Source organism: Acomys minous (genome assembly GCF_964271855.1).
Source record: "Acomys minous genome assembly, chromosome: 5".
NCBI classification, from domain to species: Eukaryota; Metazoa; Chordata; class Mammalia; order Rodentia; family Muridae; genus Acomys; species Acomys minous.
Window position 1 is genome coordinate 65,141,842 of NC_140494.1, and position 13,579 is coordinate 65,155,420.

General features: G+C 42.7%; 1 pseudogene across 1 annotated transcript; it reads right to left on the reverse strand.

Moving 5' to 3' along the window:
- Window positions 1-685: 685 nt before the first annotated feature.
- On the reverse strand, window positions 686-13,288 carry LOC311598773 (replication factor C subunit 3-like; annotated as a pseudogene). Its single transcript, XR_014783629.1, has 9 exons — window positions 13,094-13,288; window positions 11,883-12,020; window positions 9,454-9,519; window positions 8,065-8,162; window positions 5,793-5,979; window positions 5,044-5,180; window positions 4,868-4,966; window positions 2,563-2,632; window positions 686-967 (listed from the first exon to the last, which is right to left on the reverse strand). The product of XR_014783629.1 is annotated as a replication factor C subunit 3-like (transcript).
- Window positions 13,289-13,579: the final 291 nt, after the last annotated feature.

The window sequence follows — 13,579 nt, forward strand, 5'->3', positions numbered from 1 at the left end:
AAGATGGCTGTGGAGAGTGCTCATCCTCCAGAGCAGGACTAGTAGGATAAATCTTTGGTCCAAAGTGTTACATTATTCTTATGACCAAAACTCTTTACAAGACTTAAGGAATAGAAGATAGTCTAGAAGAATTGAGTATTTTCTGCAATGTCTGGCTGGAAGCTGGAAATTCAGAGACTAACCTAAGAAAGGCTTCCAGGAGAGAAAGACTGGCAGCTCATAACCTCCCTAAGCTTCATGCAGCCAAGGAAACATGTTCTAAAGAGGTCCTGTGAGTTATGTGAACTCTGTACAACAGTCTCTGTGTAATTCACTGTCAAGTATCACAGGGATCCGGAAATTTCAGTGTCCACCTTCTAGATTAACACCCATTTTTGTTACAGGATCACCTTTCAACCAATATACCACAACACTAACGACAAGATCATGGATGTCTTTTATAGTTCAGGGGCTATAGAGATGGCTCAGGGGATAAAAAGTACTGGTTTGGTTCTCAGTATGTACATGGTAGTCACACGATCTATAACTCCAGTTCCAGGGGATTCAAGACCCTCTTTTGGCCTCTTGAGGCACCAGGCATTCACATGGTACACAAGCACACATAATCACAATGCAAACATTCATACACATAAAAATTTTAAAAATGAGATTTATACTTAGGAGAGAATTAAAACAGCAATAACAATCCATAAGTAAAGCTAGTTTATTGTACCGACAGCCCAGCATAAATGTACATAAACCCAATCTGAGGTGTTTGGAAGACCTGTTGGCTGAGTCAGAACATCATGCCTTCCAGTCCATCCTCCATGAACTTCTTATAAAGTGCCATAAACTTGGCCACAAATGCTTCCAAATGGTAAATGGCTTTGCTGCCCAGCTGTAGTCGATGCTCATAATAGCCTGCCATCTGTGCCACTTCCCCTTTCAGCTGCCCATCGCAGTTATATAAGATTTCTGAAAGTAGGCCCTACAGGAAGTGAGGGTGACATAAAGCGCAATCATGAGGAAAATAGCCAAACATGCTTATGCCTCTCACTCACAAAAGATAAAGCTTTAATATAGTTTTTATATGTATATGCAGGCGAATATATACAAACATATGTATATATGTATAAGAGAAAGATGTTATTTCATTTGTGTGAATCAAAGCCAAAAAACCTAAAACCAACATGTGTAACAAAACCTGGTATTTATTCAAGGTCTTCCATTGCCAAACACAGAAAGCCCCTTGCCACAGCATGAGGTTTTGGCTTTATTGATAATGCAAAATAAAGTACATGCAGCAGAAACTGCAAACTGACAGTATGCAGACTGAGCAGGTTGTACATATGTATTTAAGAATATATATACATATATAAATTATAAATGCACACATACTCTTTTTCCATACTAGAAATATGTACTATAATATTCTCTTGAGACCCTGGTACCAAGCAGGGAGCAATGCCAGTACCACATAATCCTGATGGCAACAGTCAATACCCTACAACATATCATCACTAACCTGTGCTGCTGATGGGCAAGTAAGTGGTGCTAAGAGACCAAGTCTCACTGTTACCCAGGTTGATGTGCTCAAAATATCCTTATACTTCATTCCAGTGGCTGGAGCTAGAGGTGTGGCCACAATATCTGGCTATGCCATTCTGAGACATAACATGTTCAACTTATAATGTGTTTACCAGGAAGAAACCTAACATAACTTGAGAGCAGCTATACGCAGTTGCATAGGAGTCCAAGGATCTAAGCACAAAGGTAGTTACTGCCACATTCATTATAAAAATAATAATAATCTATAGACAATCCAAATTTTCACCAAAAAGCTCATCTTCAAGAAATTGACATGGTCATACAATGAGGTATCATTTATCCTATACTGTTGAATGAAAACTCAATAGAATGAACAGACTATACACTAGTAACACCCATGCACGCACGCACACACGGCACTTGTTACTAGGTGAAAAGAACAGAAATCTATTCACAGCATTAACTCCTGTATGTAAGAGAGCACATTTTTCTCTGCCTTTTCAGTATCATTTAATTTTGTTCACATTACTGTGCAATTTTGACAGAAACAAACAAAATCCCACAAATGCCCCAATATCTAAAATCAGTAAACTTAGCCAAGTGGCCAGTAGGCCAATCCTATAAGGCCTAGACTGTACCTGTCTTCAGTCTCATTCTTCCATGTGTCAGCTGAGGAGGGCCTTTCCCTGAGCAGCTGTCCATACTGTGCATAGCTCACTTCCATTATTATTATCCCCCTTTCCTTCTTCTAAAGACTCACAACACTCTGAAATCTTCTTCACTTGTCCCCCTTATCACTCTCTATCACATACTGTCACACTGGGGTCCTCCCTTCCTTCTTCAGTGCTCCCCTAATGCACAGGATTACTGTCACACTGGGGTCCTCCTTTCCTTCTTCAGTGCTTCCCTAATGCACAGGATTACTGAAATGCTAGCAATAATGATATATCTCAGCATTTCAAAAGTTTTGTGATCACGCAGCCAGTGTCCAGCTTACAGTTATAAAATTTCAGGACGTAAAACAGGGCTACTTACCTTCATTATTATCTCAGGAGGAATACAATGAGTTAGAAGCTCATAGAGCCTCCCATGGACTTCAAGGAGCCTATATAAAACAAAGAAATTGCTACTTTGTGATAAAAAGTAAGAAGCAATTTTAACACACCAGCCAGTACAGGTCCATTTTCTTACTTGCTATATCACCTTATGGCTTGTGCTGTATGAAGGAGAGAAAGCCCAAGCCCCACCTACTTTAGTTTGTCTTTTCAGACAGTCTCATTCTGTGGCCCAAGTGGCCTGGACCTCACTGTGTAGCTCATGCTGGCTTTGAATCAGGAGCAATCTTCCACCCTCAGCCTCCTAGGATACACCACCATGGTCATGGACCAATTCAATTTTTAAAAAGGTTTTTTTTTTTCATACCTTTTAAACAATAGGTATTTATAATAAGGGCTATTATATCACTCACAAGACTACTAGAGAGAAATCAAGATTCCAGGGCCTGACAAGTTTGGTGAATAATCTGTTTCTTGTACAAACCTGAGGACCTGAGTTTGATCCTTTAGAACCCATGGTGGAGGGGACAATGGACTCCCGGAAGTCATTCTCTGATCTCCAGATACTGACACAATCATGGCTGTATACACACATATTCAGAGAGAGGGAGAGATAATAACTTTAAGAAGAAAAATGACCTTGAAATGTAAAGCTGATTCACATCAGGACCTGAAGACACTCACTTTACTGATATACCAAGCGCTATGTTAATGCATCTTCTCTACACACAACTGAATTGTACGCCTTAAGTATCCAGAGTGGCTGTGAAGACTAGACAGCCACCGTCAATCACCCAAGTGATGAGGGGATATGAGCAAAAAGTATATAAACAACACAGCAGGGACACAAGCTGCCTAGTATAGAAGGGACAGAGCTCCCAGGGAAGCACAGCCAAGCTAAGCCAACACGGGGGCCAAACCTGTGAACCCTTAACTCAAGCCTTCCTGATGACACTTTCAGGAGTGGGTAAAGGAAATGCACACATTGCATGTCAGAACAAGAATAAACAACAATATTCCCCCAAGGTTCTGACCAAAAGTGAAAACAACTACCCACAGTTCTCAGTAAGCTACTGCCGATTCCACTCCATGTCAATCAAGATAGGGATTTAAAAGTTTTCTTAAAAGTAGACATTCAAGCTCCTTTCCATCCCACAGGCAGAGTATAGTACAGGAGTACCCAAGATACCTCACTGCCCAGCTCAACTGCACAGGAGTACCCAGGATGCCTCACTGCCCGGCTCCACTGCACAGGAGTACCCAGGATGCCTCACTGCCCGGCTCCACTGCACAGGAGTACCCAGGATGCCTCACTGCCCGGCTCCACTGCACAGGAGCACCCAGGATGCCTCACTGCCCAGCTCCACTGAGTGATGCTGGTAAGAGGCCTGTAAAACCCTAACTCATCAGACACAACCGACAAGAGAAGTGCTCACTGCTCTCACCAAGACTTTCATCTCAAGCAGGACAGTCAGGTTCTCTCTGGTGCCGGCACTCAGGTCTATTCTGCACTTAAAATGATCAACTACCCCTAAGGCCCAAGGATGAGGCTGTGCTCCCACGAGCCTGAAGAAATGCTATACTGAGGTAACAAGGGAACTTCAAACCTGACCAAGTTGTTCAGATAAAGAGACTGTCTTAGTCAAGCTGCCATAAGGCAAACTAGCAATGGAGGCATGCTCAGTACTGTACACTGTGAGCAACAGACCCACAGGTGGACCCAGCAAGAACAACTTTAGAATTCATGACAAAATGAAGTTTTCTAAGTGCTTTACTTCTCTTCCCAGACTCTATCCTTGGACATGGCATGTTTCCTAGTTCCAGAGCTGTATCGCACAAACTCTTTGTTCTCTGTAACAAAGCACAAGTACCCTTGCAGAACAGCAAATGAAAAGGCTGGGAACCTAAGGTGAAGGCACCTGCCTAGGATGTTTGGTTAAATTAGGATGAGAGCTGGAAGCACAGTGTCTTTCTCGCACATTCTGCATCAATTTCAAAGTAAGTACAGCAATTACGATTGTTCATTCAATCTAACCACACTAGGGAATCCATGCTGTGGACTAAAACTAAGCTACTGAACATTCTGGAACAAAAAAGAAAACAGTCCAAAATTTATTAAGTATGGTTCAATTTTATATGTTGACAGATCACGGAAAACCACACTAAGTACTTTGGCTACTATATTTTAGATCTTAAGTGCTGGTTTTTTTCCTTTCAAATAAGGCTCAAGATTAGTTTATACTTGTAAATGTCATGGTATCTCTGCCTCCCTCACACTGTTTTACCTTTGTGGCGTCTGCTGACTGACAATAGCATTGGCAGTCTCCTTCAGATACACCTCCCAGTCTGTCTCGGGGATTTTTTGGTCTTCAGTAAAAGGGTATCTGTGAAACAAAAAGAAATCAATGAACAAGACACTCCCATGTCCCAGAACGCTCCCTGTGGTAACAGCCCCACTCACTGCTGCACTCTGCAAGCTTCACACATAAGTAAGGCTTTTCTGAGGTTTCTGCAGGACTTCTCGGCCAGTCTATGAGCCAATTTCGAGGGAAAGGCCAGAGCTTCCTTCTTGCAGACAGTAGATAATACACTGCAAATCTGTGAGACACATTAACGGAGGAAAATCACAATGAGGATGTTTAACTCCTGCTAACACTGATATGTAGCCCTGTCAGTGCTGCTCTGCCTCCCGCAGGGCACCATATGCTGCTGCTGTGTGCGATCTCTCAGTATCTACTATGAACAGGAAAGTGACACATGGAGCTGATGCACACAATCTTCCCCTCTCTATTGTCAGTGGGAAAGCTGTCTACTGTGAGAAACAGGTGCATGTGACTAACAGCTGTTAAAATGAAAAGGGAAATAGTGTACTGACTCCCCCAGAGGGACCAGGATTCTCATGTCATCTCCTTCCTTGATGCTCACATTTCCCCCTATAACTAAGTAAATCAGCTTGAGGTAGAAGATACCAAATTCTTCCGGAGACATCACATAGCTTGGTGATTGCTCATCTGTTAAGAGTAAAAGACTAGTGAAAGAGAGCATGTTCTGTATTTGCATTCACCATTAGACACATCACTATCACTCCGCACCTACTAATGGCTGGCCTACAGCTCTATCTGTAGCTGCCCTTCAATGACCAATAAGTGTCACTGTATTTCAGAAAGCAAAACTGGAGCAAGTATTTCTGAAAAGCTTAACCTGACTTACATCTTCGATGCTGGGAGCAGGCACACGAACTGCCAGGCACCTACTGCGGATCGGGGGTATCACCTTGGACGTAGAATTACAGCACAAGATCAGCCTGCAGGTGGACATGTACTTCTCCATGGTTCTGCGCAAGGCATGCTATGCTGAGCATCCTTTGTGAGTTTATCCACTTCTGTCAATAATACCACTGAGTCAAAAAGAAAGAAACCAGCTTCACATTAAGGCTTGAGAGGCAAGGCCTTAATCCTAAATAGATGACTGATAGTCCACTTTTACCTTTGAAAGGGACAGATTAGATTTAGAAGAGTATTTTTTATTTTTTTATATAAAAAAAAAAGACTAAGAAACATTGGTCACAGTGAAGTTAAATTAGGAATGTCACTACAGGGTCACAGTGAAGTTAAATTAGGAATGTCACTACAGCCGTTACCACTGGTAACAAAGTTGCAAGACCTGAATGTGCTGCATTGCACTGTAAATTCTAAAAAATTCACTAAGACTTTGCAAATCTCCATTACAAGAGTCATAGCCATTGGGTGTAGCCAACAGGAGGATTTGGATGCATCCTAGGACCGGTCAGTCTTAAGTGGCTCAGGAACAATGCATAGGCAGCGGATAAATCTAACTTGCAAAAACAAGCTGCTTCCAAAGGATAGCAGCGGCAACAGGTTCCACTTAAACGAGCTCACAGTCACAGCCGCCTCAGCATTTAAGTCATACTACAGCCACATTGAAGCTGATAGGAACAAACAGTGACAATGAAGCGGCATCGTGCTCAAATGGGAGAGAAAGGAGGGATCCACAACACTTGCCCCAGCTGTTAGGATGTGACACCCCAAAGTACCCAAAGGACACACTGGGAATCACAGCCAATAGCAAAGCAGAAGTTGTAAGCGGAGAAGCAGGTTGCACAGGGCCCAACACAGTAAAGCCTGGGCAAGTGGTTGGTTCTGAAAATGCTACAATGACGCTCCACACAGAGCCCGGCAATGGAAGTGGCTGAACAGAGCAACAATGAGACAAGAACAAGGATGCAGAGTGGCAGGAAAAACAAAGAGGTAGAGACCGCAGCACAGGGTTATGTGCTTCACTGCTTTCTGAAAATAAAATATGGGGCCCACCTGAGACCCAATCCCTCTCTGGCCTCCTACTTTCAAACACTACAAGAAAGCCCTTTTTTTTTTAAATTTAAATTCACATTTATTTTTTGTAAAATGGTCAACAGAAAAGAACCAATTGAATTCAAAGTTCCAAGAAAACCATTATTTTCATATAGCCATAAACTTAATGGAAAACTTTGGAAGTACAAGTACCTGAGTTCAGGCCCAGTGCCCACGTACAGAGCTGGGGAAGCAGGGACAGGGGTATCCCAGGAACTCACAGCCCTGTCAGCAGAGCCAAAATCAGTGAGCTCCAGACTCAGCGAGACCTCACCTCAAACATAAGGTGAAGAATGAGCTAGGAAGACAGGAAGTGTCAACTGCCGCCATGCACGTGCACTTGCACACATGTGCATTGTACATCATCACATCACGGCCCCACACACCACAAACATGTATACACAAAAGAAATGGGCTAAGAATAACTATAAATAATTCAAATAATAAATACATAACAGAAGAAAATATAAAAACAAAAATGCTATTTTCTCCAAAATGACAAAGGTAAAAAATAACATGGAGATTAGATAAATGTTTTGGAGAAATACAAATGTATACTGTCCCCCAGAAGAAGAATTTGACATCAAATGCTGCCATTTTGTCATCAGAAATTCTTATGTGTAAGAATAACATGTATATAAAAAATACTGGCAGGCAAAAGTCACTGTCAATAGTGGCTGTCTAGGAAATGCAATTGCAGCTAGTTTTATTTTCTTTGTTCACAATTGACAACAGGAAACTTTGGTCATAGAGTGTTATTTTGAAATGGCATTGCTTTTTATTTTAAATGAGGTGGGCTCCCATTACCTTGCTCTGAAATGTCAAACAGGCACCACAGACAGAAGACTGAATACCATAAGACTAAACACCATAAGCAGAAACCAGGGCTCACATTCATTTTTCTTTTCTTTTGAGACAGATCTCTCTATGCAGCCCTGGCTATCTTGCAGCTAGGTCACTCTGTAAACGAGGCTGGCCTTGAACTCCTTTGCCTCCCCAGTGCTGTAATTAAGGACATACACATGGATGCCCAGCATGTATTCATTTCTAGCTCCAATAAGAAAAGAGCCCTGTCACTCCACAGCCTCAAAGAAAGTCTCCTCACCACCTACCTTTGAAGTCTCTTTGTGAGCTTGTTTCAAGCTGTTGTGACTGTGCCACTGTCTTCAGCATCTCCTGAATAACCACCCGGTCACTGTTCCCTGCATCACTACACAACAGAAGAATGTTGGTTATATGGATGCAAATACTCACCAAGTAAAATATACCCTCATTCTTAATCTGTTATTACATGAGAAATGCCAGAAGTTGGCCTTCTTTTGCTTTGTTTTGGGAGACATGTTGACATCAGCCTCCAGAGTTTACCATCATGCTTGGCTACAATTGAAGGCCTTGTGGTGACATCTTTTTTGCTGTTGTTGAAACTAGTAATATCTAATTATACTCATAAACCTTTAAAATTGAGATGTTTTAGGCTCCTTAACAAGTTTAAAATGTATTACTACTAAAAATATTCTGTGTGCTCTCACAGTAGTTTATTACTTGAACAACAAAACTAACAGTTTAACAAATATCTTGATACACTACTCAGTACAGAAAGTGAAGACCTAATTACATCCTACTTGTCAATTACTTTGTTACCCACACAGCCCTTAAGGTTTCCTCTGCTTGCCACAGCTGGATCATAACAGCTGGACGCTGGCAACCATTTTCCCAGCCAAGAAGTTAGAATAATTCCCAAGTTGCCTATAGAGCAAACATGTTTAGTTTTATAATTTGATCTATTCGCAATCTTTCCCTTGATGAACCCTCTCAAGGTTACTCTGAGGTTCATATACAGCACACAAGGGTCCTGCCGCCAAATCCACATAAGCAAGATCTTTCAACTCCTCCTTCCGCGCTCTCCACTACACCCCTTCCTTTACACAAGCACTCACCTCAGCAACATGGTCCATGGTGGCCCCTGCCCTAAGGGCCTCTGATCTGTACTCCTCCAAGAATGCCTAGGCCACACAAAACCCTGACCATTTTCCCAGCTCTGATCTGCAACGTTCGTCCCCGGTGTGCACCCGTCCCCAGCAGGACATCCCAGCAATGCTTGGTGGCCATCACACCACTCTAACTGGGACACTGAAACACAAACTAGTGCAGCCTGCAGCCATGCTCATTCCAAACAGGATCAACTTTTTAGACAACTTTGCGCATGCTCATCAGCACCGAATAAATCAAGATCACTAACAGAACTCATGCAAGAATTATGGGAAAAGAGTAAGCTCTGTTGATGGCGTAGACCTGAATGCACTAAGAGCACAGTAGGCCAAGCACCAGGCTGTGTCAAGCAAGCTGCTTTACTTTAATCTGCTTATAACCTGTGCTTCTACATAGATAATATTATTAAAAAATAAAACTATAATCTGGAGGACAGAGACTGCAAAACTCCTTTTCTGCTAACATTGTTAATTTCTAGCTACTTTTATAAAAAATATTTAGTAGGAATTTACCTGGGATTAACTTCAAGGTGGTAGTTACTGGCAATGTGCTGATTTCAATTTTTTTTTAGATGGAGTCTATGAATGAAACAAGAATCTCCTCAACATTTACTGATCGGCTGTCTTCCCTTTTTTATGTATCAGCAAATCACCACTGTCAACTATCTGCAGTCTTCCATATTAACAGAGAAATAAAGAAAAATACATTAATAGGATCAGTGTTTCATGGAAAAAATATAAAAAGAGGGAATTTCACACATACCTATTTTGCTTTTCCTACTATGTCTTTGCAATCCTTTTCGGAAAACTGCTGGAGGCCATGACTGTATATCAACTCATAACATGCACAGTCAACAGCTAATTACCCATATGGATTTTCACTCTGTTGACACTCTGTATATCTGTGTCCCCTGACTACAGCCCCATCAGCTGAGCAAGAATCTAACATGTCTGGCTATTCAGTTTCACTGACTGGATTCTGATCTTGCTGTTTTCTAATACAGAACAGACTCACACTGCTGGGCCACTCCAAAGCTCCAGTTACTGGCCACTCACACTGCACTGTGATTACTTGTTGGTTTTGACCAAGTTATCTTCCTGCTGTTTAATAGAATACTTTATGCCAATCACTCTCTGCTAATTCGGCTTATCCCTGTCTTACAGACGTAAAGCCACATGCACTAAACAGCCACATCTTTTCTGTAGTTTCCATGTTCTCCATGGCTTCCCTGCCCATGGGGAGCTCACAGAGTCTAAGACATGTCATTCTAAGACAGTATTTCATCAAAGGTCTTTATATCATAGCTGTATGACACAGCATTCATCTTTACTTTCCTCCAGTAGATGACCAGCTATGCTGCCTCATTCTTTCCACTAATTTGAAATACACCCTGCATGTTTGTGGGCTATTTGCTTTCACAGGTCAAATTATTACCTTACTGTTTTACAGTCAAACTCTGATTTGCCATCTTGTAAAAGAAGTCCCATGTCAGTTTGAATGTGCCATGTCCCTACAGACGTAAGTGCTCAGATGGTGCTGTGTTTGGGATGTTCTGGAAATGTTAGGGAGTAGGGCCTGCCTACAAGAGGTAGACCGTGGTACTGGAGTGGATCGTTGGGCATAAATGTGCCTGGTTCCTTCCTGCCTCTAGCTCTGCTACCCCTCCACTGACAGAGGAAGTTCCTCCTTCATACACTTACACCCCACCCCTATAACTTTTCTGCTGCATGATGGACTTAAAGACACAGTCCACTGACCACAGACTAAACCTTCTGAAATTACTTCAAACTCAGGACTCAAGTTGGTGAAGTGTATTTTATCAGAAAACTTGCTATTTCTATTTCTAAAAATCAATATATCTCAATAGTCTGTCTGTCTGTCTCTCTCCCTCCCTCCTCTCTCTCCCTTCAAATAAATCCACCCTCCCTTAAGCTAGTTTGTGGTACATAATCTGATTCCACAGATGAGATAAGGGAACAAATGCACTTTAAGTATCTTATTTACAACTTTAACTCATTTCAGAAATGTATTCTCCATAGGGAATTTAGGATGGCATCATACAGTTTTTAAACATTGGGAATTTAACTGAAATTTATATTGTAATATGAGGGAAAATAACTTTTTAAATAATAAGTCTCCCAAATGAGAAGATACTTCGTGTTTCTATTTGCTCATCTCTTTTGTCTTGTAAGACAAGGTTTCTCTGAGATAACTCAACATTACCCTCTTGAAGATTCTATTAAGAGCATTCCATTCACACTAAGCACTTTTCCTTTTTCAACACACAATACCATAAGACACTCTATTAGAGGCCGGGAGGACTTTAAAAAGGTGTGGCATATTCTCTTAGTAACTTCAAAACAAATACAACTTACCAAAGTCAAAGATAAACAAGTATAATCAAGGCAAGTTACAAACTACTATTTGTAATGAACTGCCAATTTTGCTGAGCTGAGGAGCACTTAAGAGAAGGGCATGTCAGGGACGGCGGGTGTGTGTGTGTGTCTGAGTAGAATGCACCTGCTATGCATGCATGATGACTTGAGTTCAAATCCCCAAACGCTACATAAAAGCTATAAGCGCTAGTGAAAATCCCAGGGTACCTTCACAGGGAGGTGGGAGGCAGAGACAGGAGATTCTGGGTCAGCCACCCTGCTGCAGGAGGTGGCAAAGAAACTGTCTTAAACAAAATGGAAAAGAGAGAATTCACAGCCGTTATCCTACTCATCACATACACACATGGTACGCGAGTGTTCATGAGCTCTCGAGTATGCGCACGCACACACGCACACACACACACACACACACACACACACACACACACACACACACATTCTTAAGTCACACACTAGGCAGCCTTGGTGGGGGTGAGGTATGTACATGACCAGGACTGAAAATCCCTGCCAGAAACATCTGCCAAGCCTCGACATGAGATGCTTACTGTGATACTTTGATGCTCAATTCTCAATTTTTCCACCCCAACACCATACAGTTCTCGTAGAATACACATAATTCTCATCTTTTTTCCAGCACCTGATGGTCCATAGACTAAGAGGTGAGGAAAGTCTCCACACTGCACCTAAGAAAAAAAAGAACAACACATTTTACCCTAGTCAAACTGAGGTGACACAGGGTTAAACAAATTACTTTTAAAGTACCAAAGCATTTTGTTTACCATCCAACTCCAATAGAAAATTTGCCAAACTCTGGAATGTTTACTATTTTCTGGGCATTAATTTAACCCAACTTACATGCACAACACAGAGCATGCAAGGCCCAACACTATATGCTTAAACATAGGAACGCCCTATCAATCTCTGTAACTGCAATAGACGCTCCTCCTACCCGGGTCCCCAAAAATGGTCCTCTTCCTAAGAAGTAGGTGCACCAATTTCCTTGCAAGGCCACTTGGGAAGCACAAGAGAACTTCACCTAAGGCCAGGAATGCAAAGCTATGGAAACGGCAGCAGTAAGAGAGTGCTATCAAACCAAAGAGCAATATAGGCACGGGGACTTGATCTGTTAAGAAGACAGTGTTTAAAAGCAGGCTTACTAACAGGTAGGAATAGTATTTTAAAGCCTGCTCTAAAAATATAGCCCCAACTCTGTACGAGTAGCCACAGAAATCCAGTAAAAGATGCATCCATCCTGCCGCTAGGAAAATTAACGTTACTGTAAGAAAAACTGGTATGCATATAAACGAAGTATAATGCTCTACTTTAAATTATTTGCATGGATTAAAAACAAAAACATATCCTCCACTTCACTCTCGATTCTTAAAAAAAAAAAAAAACTCATATATTGAGAGGATAGAGGCATTTGTTCAAATTTCTCCTCTTTGGAAAGCACTTCGCTATGATTATGAAGAGTTTAGTTACTAGCAACAGAGTCCCAGAGCACAGCCTCCATCACTGCCCGCGGCTGTAACACACTCGCCCCTGCGCCGACTCCTACAGCCCGGGCCAGCTCAGTGGGCGCCATTATAACGCCCTCTCTCAGGTCGCCACGCCAGGCTTACGGGAACCCCGCAACACACACTCTGCACTCTGGGGACTCCCTCACCAGCACTGGGGGGCCCCGTCTCACTCCCTTCCCCTCTGCTTTGCGGGAAGCTGCTGAGCGTGGCGGCCGCCTCCCTCCCGCTCTGCTCACCAGGTTGCGCAGCTGTGCCGCCTGCTCCTTGTGATAGTCCAGCCGGGTGAGGGAGCTCGGCCGGTATTTATCCACCCAGAGGCTCATGGCCGCTTCCGAGTCCCAACGGTGAGACCGCCTTAGCCAGCGGCCAGTTTTCCCGCGGGCGCCAACCCGTAAAACGTCACGTCCGGCAGCGCTCGACTTCCGGACAGGGACTTTACGGATTCCTAATGGGACCTGAAATGGTCCCCCCTCCCCCCCCCTCCTCCGCCCGCGTAGCGCGTAGTTCCTGCTACTATGATACCAGCAGTCGCTGAGTTCTTGCTGCAGCCCTGTCTCTTTATCCTCACGCTCTATGACGTTTTAGAAAATATCAGACGGAGTTAAAGACGCAGGGCGTCCAATCTGAGTGCTTAGAAGAGGGAAGTTTCCTCTATTTCTTTCCTCCATTTATAACTTCATCCAAATTTGTGCTACAGAAATTCATCTGTATTTGCAGAGCTG